This window comes from Meles meles, chromosome 6 (genome assembly GCF_922984935.1).
Source record: "Meles meles chromosome 6, mMelMel3.1 paternal haplotype, whole genome shotgun sequence".
In the NCBI taxonomy this organism is placed as follows: domain Eukaryota; kingdom Metazoa; phylum Chordata; class Mammalia; order Carnivora; family Mustelidae; genus Meles; species Meles meles.
Window position 1 is genome coordinate 69,367,456 of NC_060071.1, and position 22,885 is coordinate 69,390,340.

The window sequence follows — 22,885 nt, forward strand, 5'->3', positions numbered from 1 at the left end:
AAATTGTACACCTGAAACTTATTGTAACCTTGTTTGTCAATTATACTCAAATATATATATATATACAATTATAAAATAAAAAATAAAAAAGACAACACACATACAGTGGGAAAATGGGACATTTTAGGGGGAAAAAAACCCAAAAATTACTGAAATTATCATGAGACAATTACTGCTATTGATTGATTACCTTCAGCTATTTTTCTATATTTCTATATGTGTATGTATTTATTCAGGTATCTAACTACCTTCATTTTCTTTTGATTTTGGGGATGATTATTTTTCCCTTCAGCTCTAACATTTAATGATTCTTTTAAAAAAATTTTTTTTTAATTTTTTTATTAACATATAATATATTATTAGCTCCAGGGGTACAGGTCTGTGAATCGCCAGGTTTACACACTTCACAGCACTCATCATAGCACATACCTTCCTCAATGTCCATAACCAAACCTCTCTCTCCCTACCCACCCTCCCACCCCTGCAACCCTCAATTTGTTTTCTGAGATTAAGAATCTCTTATGGTTTGTCTCCCTCCTGATCCCATCTTGTTTCATTTTTTCCTTCCCTACCCGCCAACCACCCCCTAACCCTGCAACATTGCCTCTCAAATTCCTCATATCAGGGAGATCACATGATAATTGTCTTTCTCTGATTGACTTATTTAACTCAGCATAATACTTGGGGGATGATCTTATATGTATAGTTTTGTATTTTGTTTTCACACTGAATTTTTTTCTCATTAAACTTTAATAGGTTTCAAAATTCTGTGACAGATTTTTGGTCAAACTGTTTCCATTAAAAAGTACTTATTTTTAAAACTAGTAACTTAACATTGCCACAGGGAAAAAAATGATAGATAGAACATCCTCTTTTCCCTCTGAAGTTTTTACATTACATCTTTATCCTTAACCAGACTTTACCATTAAATTTAATTGGCCAATTGAGACAAGCTGTTCTAGACCTTCCACCACAGGGTAAGACTGGGGTGGCAGTTATTAGAGATCATATTCATTTAGCCTACTGAGTTTTATGGGAAGACTTGATGACCTTACCAGCTCCAGCAACCTCCCTGTCCACTGATTTGATGACACCCACAGCAACGGTCCATTTGAAATAACAGATGGCCAAATGAGCCAGAGGAAGAAAGTCAGAGAAGCTTTCAACATATAAGCTTCCCAAGAAGCATATCAACCACAACAGCGTCACCAGATTTCAACAATGTGAGGCTGTCTTTCAGCTTCTTACTGCATGGGGATCCATCTTCTCCTTCAGCTCCGCAAACTCGCAAGCAGTGTGAGCTGTGACAATCCAGCACAGGTTCATAGCCAGTACTGATTGGGTGTGGGTGGTTCAGGGTAATCACCTGAGCAATGAAGCCAGCTGGTTCCATTGGTGGGTTATTTTTGTTATCACCATCCAACAGCAATGAAGAGTATTTTTAACAAACATGTTCTTGACACTGAAGACCACACTGTCCCGAGGAAGAGCTTCACTCAAACTTCATCGTGCATTTCAACAGGCTTCTCCTCAGGTGTAACATTGATGGTAACAAAAATGACCACAATGCCATGTTTGAGAACACAGTCTCACAGAGACGGTAACAACACCACCAATTTTGTAGACATCCTCAAACCCAAGGCTCGTCAGTTCGATGAACTGGTGGCAGAATGCAATCCAGAGTTTTAATCAGTATTGTCCCACTGGCATTGCCATCTTTACTGGTGACTTTCCATCCCCTGAACCAAAGCATGTGTATACTTGGCTCCAGCATGATGTCACCATACCACCCAGAAACTGGCACAAATGCTACTGTGTCTGGGTTGCAGCCAGTTTTCTTAATGTGGGTGCTGACTTCCTTCGTGATTTCTTCGTTATCTCTGGCTGAAGGGTGGCTCCATGGAATCCAGTTGGTTAACACCAACAATTAGTTCTTTCACAGCTAGTGTGTAAGCCAGAAGGGGATGCTTATAGGTTTGCTTTTGGATATACCTGCTTCAAATTCACCAAGACCAGCAACAACAATGAGGGCAGAAAATTTTAGGCACAGCCTGAGATGTGCCTAAAATCGTGTTTTTGATGAAGTTTCTGTATCCTGGAGCATCAATGAGAGAAACATAATACTGACCTCAAATTTCCACATAGAGTTATCAGTGGTGATCCCAGGCTCACATTCAGCTTTCAGTTTATCCGAGACCCAGGGCCACGTCAGCAGCCTCCTTCTCAAATTTTTCAATGGTTCTTTTTGTCAGTGTCCCCCCATTTGTAAATCAGATGACCACAGTGGTGGACTTGCCTGTATCTACATGTCTAATGACGTTGATGTTACTGAGTCTTTTCTTTCCCTATTTTGGTTTAGATTTAGCAGTAGTTTTCATGACAGGTGTGTTCTGGCAACAAAGTCATTGCAAAAAAAGCTACACTAAAATTATATATGGAGGTTTTATTTCCCTCTGTTAATTAAGTTAGAAATGGCTGATTCTATTAAAAACATTTAATCATATTCTTAGTGTTGACAATTTTATTTAGGGAATTTGTAATTATATAATTATAATGTATAATTCATAATAATTTCTTTTGTTATCAATTCCATGATGAATGTTTTGATGCATCTTTGAATAATCTTTGACTGCATTTTTTATTATCTCCTTATTAGAGTATCTTGTCAAGCTCATTAGAATTCATTCTTTTTTTTTAATTTTAATTTTATTTTTTATAAACATATTATGTATTTTTATCCCCAAGGGTACAGGTCTGTGAATCGCCAGGTTTACACACTTCACAGCACTCACCATAGCACATACCCTCCCCAATGCCCATAACCCCATAGAATTCATTCTTGAAGGTGGGATGGCATGTATATTACAAGACCGCAGAATTTTCTGAAAATCAAGTGAGTAGTCTGGTGTCTCTGAAGGAATAGAATTTGGCATAATGTTCTTCTGCTTCCAAGATTATATGATTCTATGATTGGCCAATCTTAGAAATTCTTTGTTAAAGGATTATAATATTTTACATTTGTATAGATGAAGTATATATAAACAAACTTTAATGTGGATCCTATAGAAATTAATTAAAATTAAAGCATTATTAAATTTTGGATAAATAATCAGGCTTAGTATTTTAATTGCCATTTTCAGTATCACTCACTGAGGAAAAAATATCCAGAACACTGTCAGGGGGTGGAAAGTAGAACTTGAATATGAGTTGGTGTGGTTCAGTTAGAGTCTATAAACATAGCTGAATAAGGCCTAGATTATGAAGTAACAAAGTTAATAACATGTTTCCCATCAAGCTCTAAAAGGCAAGCATTGGAAATATGAAGTGATTCTCCCAATATAGGTCATGTGGTTTTAGTCTTAACTACTATTGTGGTGAGATTAATTTCAATTCTATTATTGATCTGGGATATACAGAATTTGGATAGGGTCCAGAGGAAATGAGAATAAAAGTGAATATGATTAGAGGGTTGATTGGAAAACACTGAACCCACTGGGATTATTGAGTTTGGAGTGGGTTAAGGAGAGACTTAATGACAATTTCTGACTGTAGAGGTGACACTATAGTATGATTAACCATGTGTAATCAATCAAAACTATGTGTAATCAATTTCAACTTCTATCAAGGAAAAGGCACATTTACACAAATATGGGTTTGCTTTTGGTCATTGAGAAGATGTAATGAGGTAGTGGACAGCTGCAATTTGTTATCAACCCTAGGATCCATTGTAGCCAGGAGAAAGAAGGCTCATAGTTTTTAAGGAGAGGTCCCATGGAATGGATGAAATTGCAGAACAGAACAGTGTGCAGACAGGAATTGATATCATTTCTTACCATTTTAGTTGGGGCTTGTTTGCAATTGGCCAGGGGGCTATTGATTATGGGCCATTGTCCTCGTTGTTATACTGTTCTTATTATACATTAACAGGATTTGGTTGGCATCAATTCCCTTTATGCAAATAATGCCTGTAAACTGCGACATGACACTTTTAGCTCATGTAATATAAATGCGAGTATATACATATGTCTGTAAGTCACACTGATTTAGAAGGAAGGTCTGCTTTCCTTCAATATAACAAATTACTCCTTTGGAATATGTTAAGCACTTTTGGAAACTTATTTTGATCATTAGATCAAAAATCACTCTTTGGAAAATTAGTACCTTAAATTATATAATAAATTCGAGTAGGTGCATTACACAGATTTGAAATTTGGGATAGTGGTATTCTGCTTTCCTCAGGAGGAATCTAGAATGGAGTATTGTATGGTTGAAGAATGGTGTTTATAGTGCTGATTTTCTTAGTAGTCAGGGCCCTATTTTTTCTGGTTATTAAGCTCAGGGCAGGGACAGCCCCTTATGTGATCCCTTATCTTTCCTTATTGCTTTCTGACTACAACCATAATCCTTCCACTCAGATCCTGTTCTTGGATTCTGCTTCTGTTTTTTCCTCCTTCAAATTTTCATTCAACATGTCTACCAAATTCTTCTCTTGAATCAAAATAGTAAAATGTTAAGACTTTGTATTGTGAGTCCCTAGACATGGGTTTGAAAGCAGCTCCAAGGCTTTCGGAATTTGGAATTTTAGCCAAGTGTCTTAACCTCTCTGAGATGCAGTTCCCTCACCTGTGAAATTAACATAAAAATATCTATAATGCAGGGGGGAGGAGTCAAGATGGCAGAGAAGTAGCAGCCTGAGACTACATCAGGTAGCAGGAGATCAGCTCGATAGCTTATCTAAACATTGCAAACACCTACAAATCCAACGGGAGAGCGAAGAGAAGAAGAACAGCAACTCTAGAAACAGAAAATCAACCACTTTCTGAAAGGTAGGACTGGCGGAGAAGTGAATCTAAAACGACGGGAAGATAGACTGCGGGGGGAGGGGCCGACTCCTGGCAAGCGGCGGAGCAACGGAGCACAAAATCAGGACTTCTAAAAGCCTGTTCCACTGAGGGACATTGCTCCAGAGGCTAAACCAGGGTGAAGCCCACGCGGGGTCAGTGTGGCCCCAGGTCCCGCAGGGTCACAGAAGGATCGGGGGTGTCAGAGTGTCGGAGAGCTTGCAGGTATTAGAACGGAGAAACCGGCTGCAGAGACAGAGCCGAGGACTGAACTCTCAGCTCGGGGTTACCTTGAACTGGTCGCGGGCTGGGTGAGCTCGGAGCGCGGCTAGAGGCTGGGGATACGGGAGTGATTGGGTGCTGTCCTCTGGGGGCGCACTGAGGAGTGGGGCCCCAGGCTCTCGGCTCCTCCGGGCCGGAGACTAGGAGGCCGCCATTTTCATTCCCATTCTCCGGAACTCTACGGAAAGCGTTCAGGGAACAGAAGCTCCCAAAAGCGAATCCGAGCCGATTACTTAGCCCGGCCACCGGTAAGGGCGGTGCAATCCCGCCTCGGGCAAAGACACTTGAGAGTCACTACAACAGGCCCCTCCCCCAGAAGATCAACAAAATATCCAGCCAGGACGAAGTTCATCTATCAAGGAAAGTAGGTTCAACTCCTAAGAAAGCAGCGCAATTCCAGAGGAGGAGAAAGCAAAGCACGGAACTCATGGCTTTCTCCCCATGATTCTTTAGTCTTGTGGCTACTTCAATTTTTTTTTTCTCTTTTTTCAATTTTTTTCTTTTTTTTTTCTTCTTCTGCTAAATTTTTTAAAACTTTGACCCTTTTCTTTTTTAACGTTTTTTGACTAGTTTATCTAAATATATATATTTTTTCTTTCTTTTTTATATTTTTTCTTTGTTTTATTTTTTAAATTTTTTTCTTTTTTTTTCCTTTTTTTCTTTCTTTTTTTTTTTTTTTTTTCAGAACCTGTTTTTATCCCCTTTCTCCCCCCCACAATTAGGGGTCTCTTCTGATTTGGTTACAGCGCATTTTTCTGGGGTCTTTGCCACCCTTTTAGTAGTTTATTTGCTCCTTCATATCCTCTTATCTGGACAAAATGACAAGGCGGAAAAAATCACCACAAACAAAAGAACAAGAGACAGTACCGAAGGCTAGGGACCTAATCAACACAGACATTGGTAATATGTCAGATCAAGAGTTCAGAATGACGATTCTGAACATTCTAGCCGGGCTCGAAAAAGGCATGGAAGATATTAGAGAAACCCTCTCTGGAGATATTAAAGCCCTTTCTGGAGAAATTAAAGAAGTAAAATCTAACCAATTTGAAATCAAAAAAGCTATTAATGAGGTGCAATCAAAAATGGAGGCTCTCACTGCTAGGATCAATGAGGCAGAAGAAAGAATTAGTGATATAGAAGACCAAATGACAGAGAATAAAGAAGCCGAACAAAAGAGGGACAAACAGCTACTGGACCATGAGGGGAGAATTCGAGAGATAAGTGACACCATAAGATGAAACAACATTAGAATAACTGGGATTCCAGAAGAAGAAGAAAGAGAGAGGGGAGCAGAAGGTCTATTAGAGAGAATCATTGGAGAGAATTTCCCTAATATGGCAAAAGGAACAAGCATCAAAATCCAGGAGATGCAGAGAACCCCCCTCAAAGTCAACAAGAATAGGTCCACACCCCGTCACCTAATAGTAAAATTGACAAGTCTTAGTGACAAAGAGAAAATCCTGAAAGCAGCCCGAGAAAAGAAGTCTGTAACATACAATGGTAAAAATATTAGATTGGCAGCAGACTTATCCACAGAGACCTGGCAGGCCAGGAAGAGCTGGCATGATATATTCAGAGCACTAAACGAGAAAAACATGCAGCCAAGAATACTCTATCCAGCTAGGCTATCATTGAAAATAGAAGGAGAGATAAAAAGCTTCCAGGACAAACAAAAACTGAAAGAATTTGCAAACACCAAACCAGCTCTACAGGAAATATGGAAAGGGGTCCTCTAAGCAAAGAGAGAGCCTAAAAGTAGTAGATCAGAAAGGTACAGAGACAATATACAGGAACAGTCACCTTACAGGCTAATAATGGCACTAAATTCATATCTCTCAATAGTCACCCTGAATGTTAATGGGCTAAATGCTCCAATCAAAAGACACAGGGTATCAGAATGGATAAAAAAACAAAACCCATCAGTATGTTGCCTGCAAGAAACCCATTTTAGACGTGAAGACACCTCCAGATTTAAAGTGAGGGGGTGGAAAACAATTTACCATGCTAATGGGCATCAGAAGAAAGCTGGGGTGGCAATCCTTATATCAGATCAATTAGATTTTAAGCCAAAGACTATAATAAGAAATGAGGAAGGACACTATATCCTACTCAAAGGGTCTGTCCAACAAGAAGATCTAACAATTTTAAATATCTATGCCCCTAACGTGGGAGCAGCCAACTATATCAACCAATTAATAACAAAATCAAAGAAACACATCAATAATAATACAATAATAGTAGGGGACTTGAACACTCCCCTCACTGAAATGGACAGATCATCCAAGCAAAAGATCAACAAGGAAATAAAGGCCTTAAATGACACACTGGACCAGATGGACATCACAGATATATTCAGAACATTTCATCCCAAAGCAACAGAATACACATTCTTCTCTAGTGCACATGGAACCTTCTCCAGAATAGATCACATCCTGGGTCACAAATCAGGTCTCAACCGGTATCAAAAGATTAGGATCATTCCCTGCATATTTTCAGACCACAATGCTCTGAAGCTAGAACTCAATCACAAGAGGAAATTTGGAAAGAACCCAAATACATGGAAACTAAACAGCATCCTTCTAAAGAATGAATGGGTCAACCAGGAAATTAAAGAAGAATTGAAAAAATTCATGGAAACAAATGATAATGAAAACACAACAGTTCAAAATCTGTGGGACACAGCAAAGGCAGTCCTGAGAGGAAAATATATAGCGGTACAAGCCTTTCTCAAGAAACAAGAAAGGTCTCAAGTACACAACCTAACCCTACACGTAAAGGAGCTGGAGAAAGAACAAGAAAGAAACCCTAAACCCAGCAGGAGAAGAGAAATCATAAAGATCAGAGCAGAAATCAATGAAATAGAAACCAAAAAAACAATAGAAAAAATCAATGAAACTAGGAGGTGGTTCTTTGAAAGAATCAATAAGATTGATAAACCCCTGACCAGACTCATCAAAAAGAAAAGAGAAAGGACCCAAATAAATAAAATCATGAATGAAAGAGGAGAGATCACAACTAACACCAAAGAAATACAGACAATTATAAGAACATACTATGAGCAACTCTACGCCAACAAATTGGACAATCTGGAAGAAATGGATGCATTCCTAGAGACATATAAACTACCACAACTGAACCAGGAAGAAATAGCAAACCTGAACAGGCCCATAACCAGTAAGGAGATTGAAACAGTCATCAAAAATCTCCAAACAAACAAAAGCCCTGGGCCAGACGGCTTCCCAGGGGAATTCTACCAAACATTTAAAGAAGAACTAATTCCTATTCTCCTGAAACTGTTCCAAAAAATAGAAACGGAAGGAAAACTTCCAAACTCATTTTATGAGGCCAGCATCTCCTTGATCCCAAACCAGACAAGGATCCCACCAAAAAAGAGAACTACAGACCAATATCCTTGATGAACACAGACGCAAAAATTCTCGCCAAAATACTAGCCAATAGGATTCAACAGTACATTAAAAGGATTATTCACCACGATCAAGTGGGATTTATTCCAGGGCTGTAGGGTTGGTTCAACATCTGCAAATCAATCAATGTGATAGAACACATTAATAAAAGAAAGAACAAGAACCATATGATACTCTCAATAGATGCTGAAAAAGCATTTGACAAAGTACAGCATCCCTTCCTGATCAAAACTCTTCAAAATGTAGGGATAGAGGGCACATACCTCAATATTATCAAAGCCATCTATGAAAAACCCACCGCAAATATCATTCTCAATGGAGAAAAACTGAAAGCTTTTCCGCTAAGGTCAGGAACACGGCAGGGATGTCCATTATCACGACTGCTATTCAACATAGTACTAGAAGTCCTAGCCTCAGCAATCAGACAACAAAAAGAAATTAAAGGCATCCAAATTGGTAAAGAAGAAGTCAAACTATCACTCTTCGCAGATGATATGATACTATATGTGGAAAACCCAAAAGACTCCACTCCAAAACTGCTAGAACTTGTACAGGAATTCAGTAAAGTGTCAGGATATAAAATCAATGCACAGAAATCAGTTGCATTTCTGTACACCAACAACAAGACAGAAGAAAGAGAAATTAAGGAGTCAATCCCATTTACAATTGTACCCAAAACTATAAGATACCTAGGAATAAACCTAACCAAAGAGACTAAGAATCTATACACAGAAAATTATAAAGTACTCATGAAAGAAATTGAGGAAGACACAAAGAAATGGAAAAATGTTCCATGCTCCTGGATTGGAAGAATAAATATTGTGAAAATGTCCATGCTACCTAAAGCAATCTACACATTTAATGCAATCCCTATCAAAATACCGTCCATTTTTTTCAAAGAAATGGAACAAATAATCCTAAAATTTATATGGAACCAGAAAAGACCTCGAATAGCCAAAGGAATATTGAAAAAGAAGCCAAAGTTGGTGGCATCACAATTCCGGACTTCAAGCTCTATTACAAAGCTGTCATCATCAAGACAGCATGGTACTGGCACAAAAACAGACACATAGATCAGTGGAACAGAATAGAGAGCCCAGAAATCAACCCTCAACTCTATGGTCAACTAATCTTCGACAAAGCAGGAAAGGATGTCCAATGGAAAAAAGACAGCCTCTTCAATAAATGGTGCTGGGAAAATTGGACAGCCACATGCAGAAAAATGAAATTGGACCACTTCCTTACACCACACACGAAAATAGACTCCAAATGGATGAAGGACCTCAATGTGAGAAAGGAATCCATCCAAATCCTTGAGGAGAATGCAGGCAGCAACCTCTTCGACCTCAGCCGTAGCAACATCTTCCTAGGAACAACGGCAAAGGCAAGGGAAGCAAGGGCAAAAATGAACTATTGGGATTTCATCAAGATCAAAAGCTTTTGCACAGCAAAGGAAACAGTTAACAAAACCAAAAGACAACTGACAGAATGGGAGAAGATATTTGCAAACGACATATCAGATAAAGGGCTAGTATCCAAAATCTATAAGGAACTTAGCAAACTCAACACCCAAAGAACAAACAATCCAATCAAGAAATGGGCAGAGGACATGAACAGACATTTCTGCAAAGAAGACATCCAGATGGCCAACAGACACATGAAAAAGTGCTCCACGTCACTTGGCATCAGGGAAATACAAATCAAAACCACAATGAGATATCACCTCACACCAGTCAGAATGGCTAAAATTAACAAGTCAGGAAATGACAGATGCTGGCGAGGATGTGGAGAAAGGGGAACCCTCCTCCACTGTTGGTGGGAATGCAAGCTGGTGCAACCAGTCTGGAAAACAGCATGGAGGTTCCTCAAAATGTTGAAAATAGAAGTACCGTATGACCCAGCAATTGCACTACTGGGTATTTACCCTGAAGATACAAACATAGTGATCCGAAGGGGCACGTGTACCCGAATGTTTATAGCAGCAATGTCTACAATAGCCAAAGTATGGAAAGAACCTAGATGTCCATCAACAGATGAATGGATAAAGAAGATGTGGTATATATACACAATGGAATACTATGCAGCCATCAAAAGAAATGAAATCTTGCCATTTGCGACGACGTGGATGGAACTAGAGCGTATCATGCTTAGTGAAATAAGTCAATCAGAGAAAGACAACTATCATATGATCTCCCTGATATGAGGACATGGAGAAGCAACATGGGGGTTAGGGGGATAGGAGAAGAATAAATGAAACAAGATGGGATTGGGAGGGAGACAAACCATAAATGACTCTTAATCTCACAAAACAAACTGGGGGTTGCTGGGGGGAGGTGGGATTGGGAGAGGGGGAGGGGGCTATGGACATTGGGGAGGGTATGTGCTATCGTGAGTGCTGTGAAGTGTGTAAACCTGGCGATTCACAGACCTGTACCCCTGGGGATAAAAATACATTATATGTTTATTTAAAAAAAAAAATTTGGAAGGGGAGGCGAACCATAAGAGACTATGAACTCTGGAAAACAACCTGAGGGTTTTGAAGGGTCAGGGGTGGGAGGTTGGGGGAACAGGTGGTGGGTAATGGGGAGGGCACATTTTGCATGGAGCACTGGGTGTTGTGCAAAAACAATGAATACTGTTACGCTAAAAAAATAAATAAAATGGGAAAAAAAATATCTATAATGCAGAGGTACTTAGAGGATTTTTTTAAACATTTTATTTATTTATTTGACAGAGAGATGACAAGTAGGCAGAGAGGCAGGCAGAGAGAGAGGAGGAAGCAGGCTCCCCGCTGAGCAGAGAGCCCGATGCAGGGCTCGATCCCGGAACCCTGGGATCATGACCTGAGCCGAAGGCAGAGGCTTTAACCCACTGATCCACCCAGGCGCCCCTACTTAGAGGATTAAATGCAGTAACATTTATAACAGGTTTACCCTATGTGGCACACATTAAAATGAAAAATTTCTACAGCTGTTATTTTCTATTTGATCATTTTCTTCAACTTTGAGACACTTGTGATCATTCAATAAACATTTATTGAGCATTTATTACATTACAGCTTTGTGCACAATAGTGCACAGTAGTTTGTGCTGGATAAAGAGTTAATAATAATGATAATGATACAAAATAGTTCTCTTATATTCATGGAGTTTACAGTAGATTATGATTCACCATTGATTTAATAAGAGCTTTGCAACAAAAACTACATTAAACTATGTATTAATTTTAAGGTACACCATGATTTCAATGATATATAAAAAGGAAAAATGTATAAAAATTTTGCATAATTATTGTCCCACTCCAAACAAAAACCTGAACAATTTCTCAATACTGGTCATCATCTTGAATTTTTCTTCCGTTATATTTGTTCTATTATCCAGCCAACCTATTTTTTTTTTAAATTTTTATTTATTTCTTTTTTTTTTTATAAACATATAATGTATTTTTATCCCCAGGGGTACAGGTCTGTGAATCGCCAGGTTTACACACCAGCCAACCTATTTCTTTCTGTTGTTCTCATAGGCTCTACTCAATCCTGTGGTTGTTGGTCAGGGGTACATTCAGGCTCTGAGTCTTTGTGGCCCATTGTTTTGTTAATGCTGTGGGATATGCCTGAAAATTCCAGTCCTGGTGAGGTGCCACATTTAAGGAAACACAGTGAAAAGTAATTTCATATAGTTCCAGTATCATTTCTTGCTTCCTCTCTTGCAGAACTTGAAAGAATATCTAATCCTTCATCCCCAGTGCCCCGTATCTCCACACCCCATTCCTTCTTCTATGTCTTTCAAACTGTTCAACCTCTCCAAAACCTCTTTTTCCATCACTTGCATTCTTAGCATTCTCCATAATATTCTTTCACCTCTGTGATTAAAATCAGAGAGGAAGGAAATGCCAAGTAGGCAATGCCAGGATTTTTCCTAATTGGAGGCAAGAGGAAGGTGAAGCTATGAATTTTTATTCATAGTTAATAGTTTCATTTCTGCTATGCAATTACAGTTTCTTGCTACTCTCACCTAAGGATTGAGGACATGAAACATATTGGGCTAAGGGGTGAAGATGGGATCAGCTGAAAGTGTGGGGAACTGACAAATTTGGTTCTTGCAAATGCCTAAATCCTCTTGGGCATATTTCTGTAACCTTGGCAATTGGGTGTCCTTTACTCTTTCCCATGTAGACCTTAGGGACAATCCTGAGCTTGCGTAGGAGCAACATATAAACCCTATAGAAGTTGCTCTTTAGCTCAATTTACCATTGGTTCCTCTGATACTTGAGCCGTCTTTCTCTGGTAACACTGTCTGATATTCCAGGTACCACTGATTAAGGTCTAAGTGCCAATTCTTAAAGATTTTTCAGGACATTTAGGGTTAATACGGTAGCCATAAAACAATCATTCAATAATGTGCAAAGCTAGCAAAAAACCCAAGAGTATTGATATTAAAAATATCCATAACTTACTATCATAATTTGACCTTGACATTACTATTTTGCTATCTTGTAATTTATATTGATCTTTAGTTATAGGATTTTTTTTTTTTTAAGTGGGGGATGCCAGCATATTGGATTTACCTTATTAGAGTAAGTACTGAGTTTTGGAGGAATTGGGGTTTTAGGTCTGGGACAGTAGGCTTTAGAGAATACTGCTTCAGATTTGTTTCCTGTACCTTGAATCTTCCACGTCGAAAGGAAAGCTGCACAATATATAGTAAATTAGGACAATGATATTCTTGGGTTAAATCACAACTTAATTATTCAGTTACTTGAGGCTACATAATCAGTGAGCCATATCTTTTGATAATGTTCCCTTAGACTCTCTGGGAGTAACCAAATTTAGAATGATGTGCTGTCATGCAACTTCTAAGAAACACCGTCCTTGGTGATTGGTTAGCAATGCCTGTTTTGTGTACTTTTGTGTACTGTTTGTGTAAATTTCATTAATTATTTTACTTCAAACATGATGAAAGTGTTTTTTAAAAATTTAGTTGAGATCTAAAACAAAAGCCGGATATAATTAGGGACTCGGAGCCACAGAGGATTTGTTTGAGGAGCAAAACTGTATTCATGGAGTTATAAAGTGTATCTGAAGTTTATAATTGAGTTAAAATTATCAAGTATTTGTAAAGTTGCTGGATTTAAAATATGCTAAACATTTTTGTAGAGACTCTCAGACATTTGGTAGAAGAGACAGTTAGGTTTAAAGATAGCCAAACGTTGAAAATGGAAGTGCTAGTTATTCCATCGTTGTCACTCCAAGTCTCACTGCATAATTATGCTAGAGTTGTTACATCCTTCCTAGAGGATCCAGTTCAGCAATGTACATCCTACCTCTAGGTTTGTTTCCCCAGTTCTATAAGCCATGGGGGCTGTGGGTAATCACGATTACTCATATCATCATGCTGCACATTTAGCCATAGCATTTGCATTGTATTGTTAAGGAGAGTGGATATTTCCTCATAGTTTCGGATTTTCCAAGCTAACAAATATAATCATTTTTTCTCTCTAAAAACTATGTCTGCAATCTAGATAAATTGTCAGCAATTGCATAGTGATAACTGTATAATAAATTCATAGTTCAAATGAATGAATATGGTTATAGCCATGGTTAACGGAGACTGGCGTCAAGACTCATGCTTCCTCTCACTTACAATTTTTATAAATACATCAAAAAACTGCATGTTAAAACAACATATTAGAACCGTGAGCCAGTCTACAATGAATAGTGATAGTGTTTTAAGGACAAGACTAGAAAAAAATAAAGACCCCCAAGTGCAATTGCATACTTTCTTATTAATCATCAACATTAATAATTGTTGCTTAAAATAATTCTAGTTTTACCTCTGAAGTTGAGTAAGATTATTAACTCTCAAAATTTTCTAAGAATAAAAAGCCATTTTGTGAAGACATAGATCTGATACTTGGTGGCTTCTGCACGGTTTCTTTTTTACTCTTTTAATTATATCACTGTACAAACTGGTATTCAGTTCTCTTATGTTCTTGCTTCTCAGGAGAAAGGATCCATGTAGATTTCCCAACTTGGATCCTCTACTTGTGGCAAAGTATAAAGTGAGAGGAAACTTTAAGAAGGTCTCTTTTCCAAACAAGGTTACCTTCAGTCCCATGTCCTTCATCCTGTCCAGTTCCCCATTCTTAAGAACTAATATTGTTGTGAAGTAAATATCCAAATTTAGTCCTTTATTATTATTTTTTTAGATCTTTACTAGTAGTATTAGATTTCATTTTCCTTTTTTAGCCATTATAGGAGATGCATTCTGTTGTCTTCTTCATAGTACATTTTTATCAAAAAATGAAATGTGTTTTCATATTTCAGGACCTATTTTAGATTCCACCTGTGTCTTAAAGATGTCCCTGATAATTCTAGCATGGCATACTCTCTTTTATGAAATTTTATGTTTATTATTTTCATTGTGCATTTAGGATCTTGACTACTAGAAGTACTCTGCTTTTTTACATATCCTTGAATATGCATATGGAAGTTGAGTATTGAAAGGTGACTTTATGTTGAAAGGATGAGATGTGCTTTTGTTTCCAGATTGCTAAATACATCATAAAATCTCATTACACCTTAAGTTTTAGAGACAATTTCCAGTGATATATACTGAGACTTCCTTGACTTCTTTAATTTTACTCTTTTCAGGTACAATTGAATATGTAATTGATAAGCTAAGGCTCAGTTATCATTCATATTTTCTCAATTGTATTAAAAATTGTATTAAAATTATGAAATGACTGGTAACCGCATTTTCACTTCTATTGACAAACTAGTTTTACATCATATTGGTAGATACCCAAGATATAATAATTCATTCTTGACTTATTAAAGTCTAATACAAATTATTACTTTTATCCCAAATCTGATAATGTTGAACCTCAGGACCTTTGAGTTCTATTTATTCTCTTAAGTAATTTTTGTTTAGGATTTTAGTTCTACATGTGTTTCAACCGATAAAGACATTATAATTTTGTATAATTACTATTCCTTCAAAATGGCCCAATAATATTTTTCTTTCTCTTCTGCTTTGTCAAGTTTTCAACTGGGATGAGTTTTTATTTGCCTAAAGAATTCCTTTTAGATTTTCTTTTAGTGTGGGTCTTCTAGCAGAGAGAGAGAGAGAAAGGAAGAAAAGAAAAGAAAAGAAAAGAAAATCCCTTGGATTTTCCTCTAAATATGACTTTATTTTACCTTCATTTTTGAAAGAAACTTTTCATTGGATATGGAATTTTAAGTTAGCAGTTATTTTCTTTTAGCACTTGTAAGTGTTTATTCTATTGTTCCTGGTGTGCACCAGTTCTGTCGAGAACTTAGTCGCCATTCTTACAATTACTACTTCAAAAGTAATGTTTTTTAAAAATCCCTGTCACTTCTTCAGACCTCCTTTTTGTCCTTGATATTTTGCATTGTTACTATGATGTGCCTAGATGTGGTTTCCTTTGTGTTTTTCCTCCTTTGAATTGAATTTTTCCTCACTGGAATTCATTGGGTCGATGTCTTTTATGAGGTTTAGAAAATATTCAGCCATTGTCTCTTCAAATATTGTTTCTGCCTTATTCTTTCACTTTTTTCTTTCTGGGACTCCAACTATAAGTGTGTCTGGCATGTTCCCATGTGTCTGTTTTATTTATCCAATGTATTTCATTTTACTAATCCTGCTGTCTCCAATCTGCTCTATTTAACATAGAGGTATATCCACCTAATATAGTTATTACCTTCAGATACATACATTTAAATATTTTAAGTTCCATAATATCCATTCAATTATTTCTATAGATGCCAGTTTTATGCTGAACCCCTTGATCTTTTCATTTATTATGTGTACCTTGTCCTTTTTTTTTTTGAACATATGAGTCAGAGTTATTTTTATGTCTGTGTGTTAACTCAAAAGCTAGATTATATGTGGGTCTGTTTATGATTTTGATGTTATTTGTCTGCTTTTTCTGTATTTCCTATATTTTTCCAATTTTTAAAAATTGTGTGCTGGACATTGTGTACTAAAGAGCCTTAGAAAATCCGGGGACGTTATATTGCACCAGTGATAGTCTTTCCCTTCCTGTATTCCAGACAGGATAAATAGCAGATCATGTCAATTCAACAAGAAACTGAGCTGGGTCAAAACTTGGTTGCAAGATTAGAAAGACTCAGACTGCTTCTTGTTCATCCTCTTCTCTAGGCATGTCCCTCATGGAATATATATTAAGTATCTTTCCTGTAGGTCTTCTCAGTCCTGGAGACCTTCAGGAATGTAGTTTGCCTTTCAGAGATTCTCAACCAAGTTTTTTAGGTTTCTGTACAGTGAGACTCACAAATATGGTAAATGTCTTTAGGGACAGACCAGTGGGATTTTGCAAGAAAGCTAAGCACCAGGAAGTGGCAGCAGATTTCAGTCTCTCTTCAGAAAATATGGCCCAGCTAACCAGGCTCCCACAGTAGAATTCAGCAGTGGGACTAAGCAAATATTTTTATGGGTAAACTGGATGATTTTCAAGTTTTTAATAGGTTCTTCAACTCACAGAAACATTCAGAATATCATTTCACTAAATATCTAGGTAGCCTGTAAGCTAGTCAAGTTGACACATACAATTAACCATCATACTATTATTAAATTTATGACACTATATTTTACTACTAATGATTTTTATATTATATACATATGTGACATGTAATTTATTAAACATCATTATTATGTGAACTACTTCACTTGGCATCCCAGTCCATCCAATATGTTGTGTGTGCTCAATTCATATTTGTTAATAATGAAAAATGTCCACTTCCAATACCAACTGTTTTATGTAGAAATAGGAACACATTTTAGAATTATTCTACCCGTGTTAAAATCCTACTTCTATCACAATTAGCTGTGTGTTTTGGGGTATCAATTATCTTATCTATAAAATGATAAAAATAATAACTATCTCATTAGGTTGCTGTGAAGACTAAATAAGATAATGACTAACCAGTGACTGACAGACACTTGTCATATGTATAAAGTATCATCATCATTGTTATTGTTGTAGTGATTTCTAATTTTGGGCCATATTTCTCATTCCAATGAGATGTGCTTTGCTACTTTTAAACTTCTTAACCATATTCATTCACTTCTCTGCTGGCTTTAACTTAGCCTGAAATTATAGCTCTTTGGATATATGATATATCACTGAACATCTAATTTTAAGACTTTTTATTTTCTTGACCAGGGATTGTGCAATACTAATCATCTTCATCACCACTGTCATCATCATCATCATCATCATCATCATCATCATTTGTAGTAGCTAATACATAGCAAGCACCAGTTGTTGAATAAATAAGTGCATAGAAATGAAATAGCAGCTTCTATATATACTGTATTTAGCATCTGAATTGATGTCTGTTTTAGTTTTATTCAGAGGGACATAACTATGGTAATTATACAGGACCAATAAGAGAGATAAAAAGTTGATTTAATACCTAAATGATTTATTAATGCCTATGAAAGCCAAATACCCACATATAATATAATAGAAGGGTCAGTTTTTTGTTAGTTCACATAAAGAAGAGTGATGGAGAATTGAATTACCACCAGAAACACAGCAATTTTGGCATAACAAACTCAACAGAATCTGTGTCATGGTAGTCAATACTATATCCTGTTTTTTTTTTAATTTTTTATTTTTTTATAAACATATAATGTATTATTAGCCCTAGGGGTACAGATCTGTGACTATATCTGGGTTTTGAATGGAGATTCATTTTTAGCAAAACTGTATTACCCATCACATTAAATTCTGTTAATTTAACTGTTATTGGTTCATTGTTTGTATTTATTTTATAGACTTTTTTTAAGTTGTACCCAAATTAATAAGTGTAAGAATATATATTTAAGTTCATAGCTTTAACATGTATCAATATTTAAGTAACATAATAATAAAATGATTTCCCATTTGGAGTTTATAACATTTGTTTTCCTTTAAATGGAGACCATGCCTTACTCAAATTTTGTAAGTACCATATGACCCAAGTACTTATTCAATAGGACTCCATCTGAGCACAGCTTGTTAGCCTATAGACTTGGATGTACATGCCCTCGGAAGCATCACAGCAACATAGCAAAGCCCAATATATCAGAGTTAATCTGTGATGCAGGCATCAGTCCAGCTGGTACATTCTATTGCTGTGAGCACTTCACTCTATAAGTGGTGATTTATTTGGCATTCAGATTAAGATCTTGTGTGGAAATAAAATAGACTCAAGTCCTGCACTGCGCAACTCCTTCTAAGAGTTACCATGTGAAGATGCAGCCTTGGGCCTGAGATATTTGGTAATTGCCTGTTTCTCTACCTTCTTCTACATTTGTATAAACTCTGTTGAATAAAAAATGAGTCACTTTTTTTTTCTCCTACTCCAACAACTAAGTCTCATAATTAGAATTTTCAACTTCTTTTAATACATTCAATTATCTGCTGATTCAAGCATCTTCAGGTCAAATGCATTTAGAAAACAGCTAATTATGCCCTTTCCCATGGGTGGAAAAATCTTTAAATTTAATTAAAAGACCTTAACTCAACTCCTTCACATTAGGGTCTACTTCCCAATGGATTTTCTACTGGGTGACTTAAAGAATTAAGCTCAGTATTAAAATTAGAAGCAGCTATTACTTATTATTTCTTCTTTGAAACAAAATTATTTTTGGTTGAAGGATACTTTGATCATTAATTTCATTCTCTTAGCTTTGCCTCTGTATTCACTCATAAAAGCATAGATTGAGAAACTTGCTTGACAGTTTTCAGGTTGTTTATTTTCTATATCTTGTGCCAGTAAAGCACCTTAAACACAGACTACTGTTTCTCAGCCTCAAAATTCTCTTTGGCATACTAATCAACACATAAGCAAAGGTGGCAGAAAAAAAGTCTTAAAAGAAGAAAAATGTTAAGCTCCAGATCTGAGCCATGCAAAGTTCAAATATACAGGATGTTCTGACCTTTATGAGAGAAAGCCACAAATATATTTTTCTATTTCCCTTTTCTAAATTGGAAAATTGGAATAGAGAGCTATCTTGGTTTAATATCTTCTAGGAAAGCCTAAAAATCAAGGCAAATCATGGTTTTTTCTTTAGTTTCATAAATTTTACTTTTTTTCCTTGACCTAGTACAAACTTGTTTTTTATTAAAAATTGGCCTTACATGAAAGGAGAAATCCAGATGTTGAAAGCAAGGAAGCAATCTGGAAAGCAATTATGCATTATCCTTACTTGAGTTTCTTCCTCTCATCCATTTCCTCTCTATCCTTCCCATCTTTCATCTTTCCTCCCTCTCTTCGTTTTCTTCTCTTCCCTTCTCCCTTCTCCTTCCCTTACTCCTCTTTTCCCCCTTTTCTTCTTGTTTAGCTAAGTACTTCTAGAAGACACTTAATTATGTTAACAACATATTGATACCTTAAGGAACCTGCGATAAGCCAAAATCTACTTCCACTCCCATTCCTTGCTTGTTTGAATCAGAGTCATAGAAACGTAATTAATGATACTAATTGCTCTTATTTGTTTGACAGACAGGCATTGGGGAATCACGGGAGGTTTTTAAACAGATAAATGGGATCCAGGAAAGTGATTTTTTTAGGAGGAATTATTTATCAATGATGGACAGTAAGACTTAGCATTAAGGAGTGGTACACTCATTCATAGGCAGAAAGTGTCGAGGATTTTGAATACCCCAAAACTGTGAAATGGAAAGGACTTCATACTGAAAGACATTTAGGAAGAATAATTAACCAGTGATAGGTTAGATATAGAAAATAAAGAATAGAGGTGAGCCAAAGATTGTCAGCCTGAATAAGGAAAATGGAAGTGCTATAAATGGGAGCTGATCATAAGAGCTGGCTGGGTGAAGAAGGTAAATTCAGTTTTAGGCAAGTTGCCCTTGAATGTTATGAAGCTACTTCTAGGTGGAAATGACCAAATTGAGAGAGAGAGAGGGAGAGAGAGACAACACTTCAAGGACTTGCTGATATAAATTCCCTGAACCTCTTGTTACCTTACCCATTAGTTTATCTGCATGTATACTAAAATCTTATTCATTTGCCTTTGTGTTATTGGAAAAGAATAATTTTAACACAGAAATATGCTATTTATAATTCCTTACGTGTTTCCTAAGGCAGGTCAATCCTAGTAACCAGAGGATTTTTTTTGCAAACTTATAGGTTTTATTAAAAGAGGGTTTGAGGATGCATGTTTGGAGGAAGAAACATAGGAGAAAGAGACAGTACGTACTAGAGAGAGGCCAGGAGGGAAGGAAGGTGCATAGGACTGTGGCCTGGGGAGCTATGAAGCTATGGAAGTTATTGTGTGACAGAGCAGTAATCATAGTATGGCAAGTAGGGGACCCTGGGGCTGGACACAGAAATATCTGATGATAAAATTTTTGGTGAAGTGCTGCATATGTGTTATGATACAACTATTTCATGTGTACCCCCAGAACACCTATGGACCTTGAATATATATTTACCCCCATGTAATGTAGAATTTTTTTTATATGAGTAAAAAGGTATTAAGAATCCTGCTCTATGATTATGATAGAATGGGAAACATGCTATACAGGGGGTCAATCCATGTGGCTGATATTTGTGGTGTAGAGGGGTGTGTGTGTGTGTGTATGTTTGTGTTTGTGTGTGTGTGAGGGAGAGAGGGAGAGGGAAAGAGAAAGAATGAATTCAGAAATGAGTGTCCAGAGGAGCCATTTACTAAGAAGGGTGGGTTGCTGTCAATGTTGTTCAGGAGAAGTTGGAGATCCTAGATGGGGAGTCTAGGAGGTAAAGTTGGCCTCTTTAGCAATGATAAGTGCAAGCCCAGTGTTTTAGAATGAACATGCTGAAGAACAGTTGAAGTAATTGACGTAGACTCCCATGAACCCAAGAGAATTCTATGAAACCACCCTACCACGTTGCTGGGCTTTTATAGAAAACAATTTTGCATGAAGTAAAGGAGAGCCTTAAGAACCAGAAAAAAGACTGTTTTCTCATCAGCCAAGAACTTTAGCCTTAGGTTAATGGAAAATGTATTAAAAAAAAGGAGAGAAGAACCTAAAAGTTTAGGCTCTGCTAGAGTTTCTTTCCTAATATGGAAGAGTCTGAGAAATAGATAAACCTCCAGGGCAAACCTGGGACCTCTGTTACTCACACTTTAACAGAATGTGGTTCAAATCAAGATATTCCCACACATTTTAAGATTCCTAGCTATGCTTTGTAGTATTAGTCCCTGTAGATAATCAAAATTCAAAATAGAAGAGGTGAGACTCTGCACTAAGAGTATAATCTTTTTGAAAACAAATACATATGTTCCTATGGTGGTCACAAATGCCTAGATGTTACCTAAGTTGCAAAGGGACCCAGCAGGGAAGTTGCTACCTAGGGGAACCTGAGGACTATGGCCAGGTCTATGCAGCAGAAAGTAGAGTGAGAACTGAAAACCAATCAATGTTCTGAGACATTTCTGATAGCTAAGCCAGGCCCAGTAAAGCCCATAATATTTCAAAGAGACACTGAGGTTTGAGGCATACCAACCTAAGTTAGCCAGGCTTCAGTCTGTGAGAAGATGATGGAGGGTGGGATTAGAAAACAGTCATCGTGCTCACTGCCTAAACATGTCAGGTGCTCTTACGCCTCTTCATGGCTGGCCCCTCAATCTGGAATTTCCCTTCTCCTCTTAACTACCTATGGGATAACTTAATGCTGACATATTTTGAATGGGGCATCCTGGGGGCAAAACTCCCTAATGAAAGGGGAATAACTGTCAGAGAAAAATTCAGTAATAATACTATTTATAATGCCTAATTTTTGAGGCAGAGCACTCAACAACTGTATGAGGTCAATGCCTTTATCCTTATTTCGGTAATGAAAAATAACTTGCCAAAAGTCACACAGTTGTAATTAGCAATGTCCGTATTTTAATCCAAACCTCTCAGTTTTAAGCTCTTTGTTCTTGACCATTATGCTCTTAGGAAACCCCATCTCTTCTCAAATATATTGGTGAATATATGAAATAAGAAATGTTTAAACTAATCACAATTATATTGGCCAGTTTGGGCATTCTCTCACTTGGCTCATGCTGCTGGAAACACAATGCACGGCCTGGCTGGGTGTTCAGAGAGGCTGGAGGCGGCAGCAAATAGTGATGGTTTTATTATCTCACCAGACATTTAACAGTTTTTCATTCTCTTACTCAAATCATTCCAAATGTTCCACCCTATATTTAAGCTACAATTCAAGTCAGTTTATCATCCAAGAGTTTTTGTAATTTGATTTTTCCTTATTAATCCAAATTTATTCAATTCATTTCAAAATCCACAGATATTTAT

General features: G+C 37.0%; 1 pseudogene; it reads right to left on the reverse strand.

The window, feature by feature from the left end:
• Nucleotides 1-1,011: 1,011 nt before the first annotated feature.
• The window catches only part of LOC123943592, a 122,989-nt pseudogene continuing 101,115 nt past the window's right edge, over nucleotides 1,012-22,885 (reverse strand).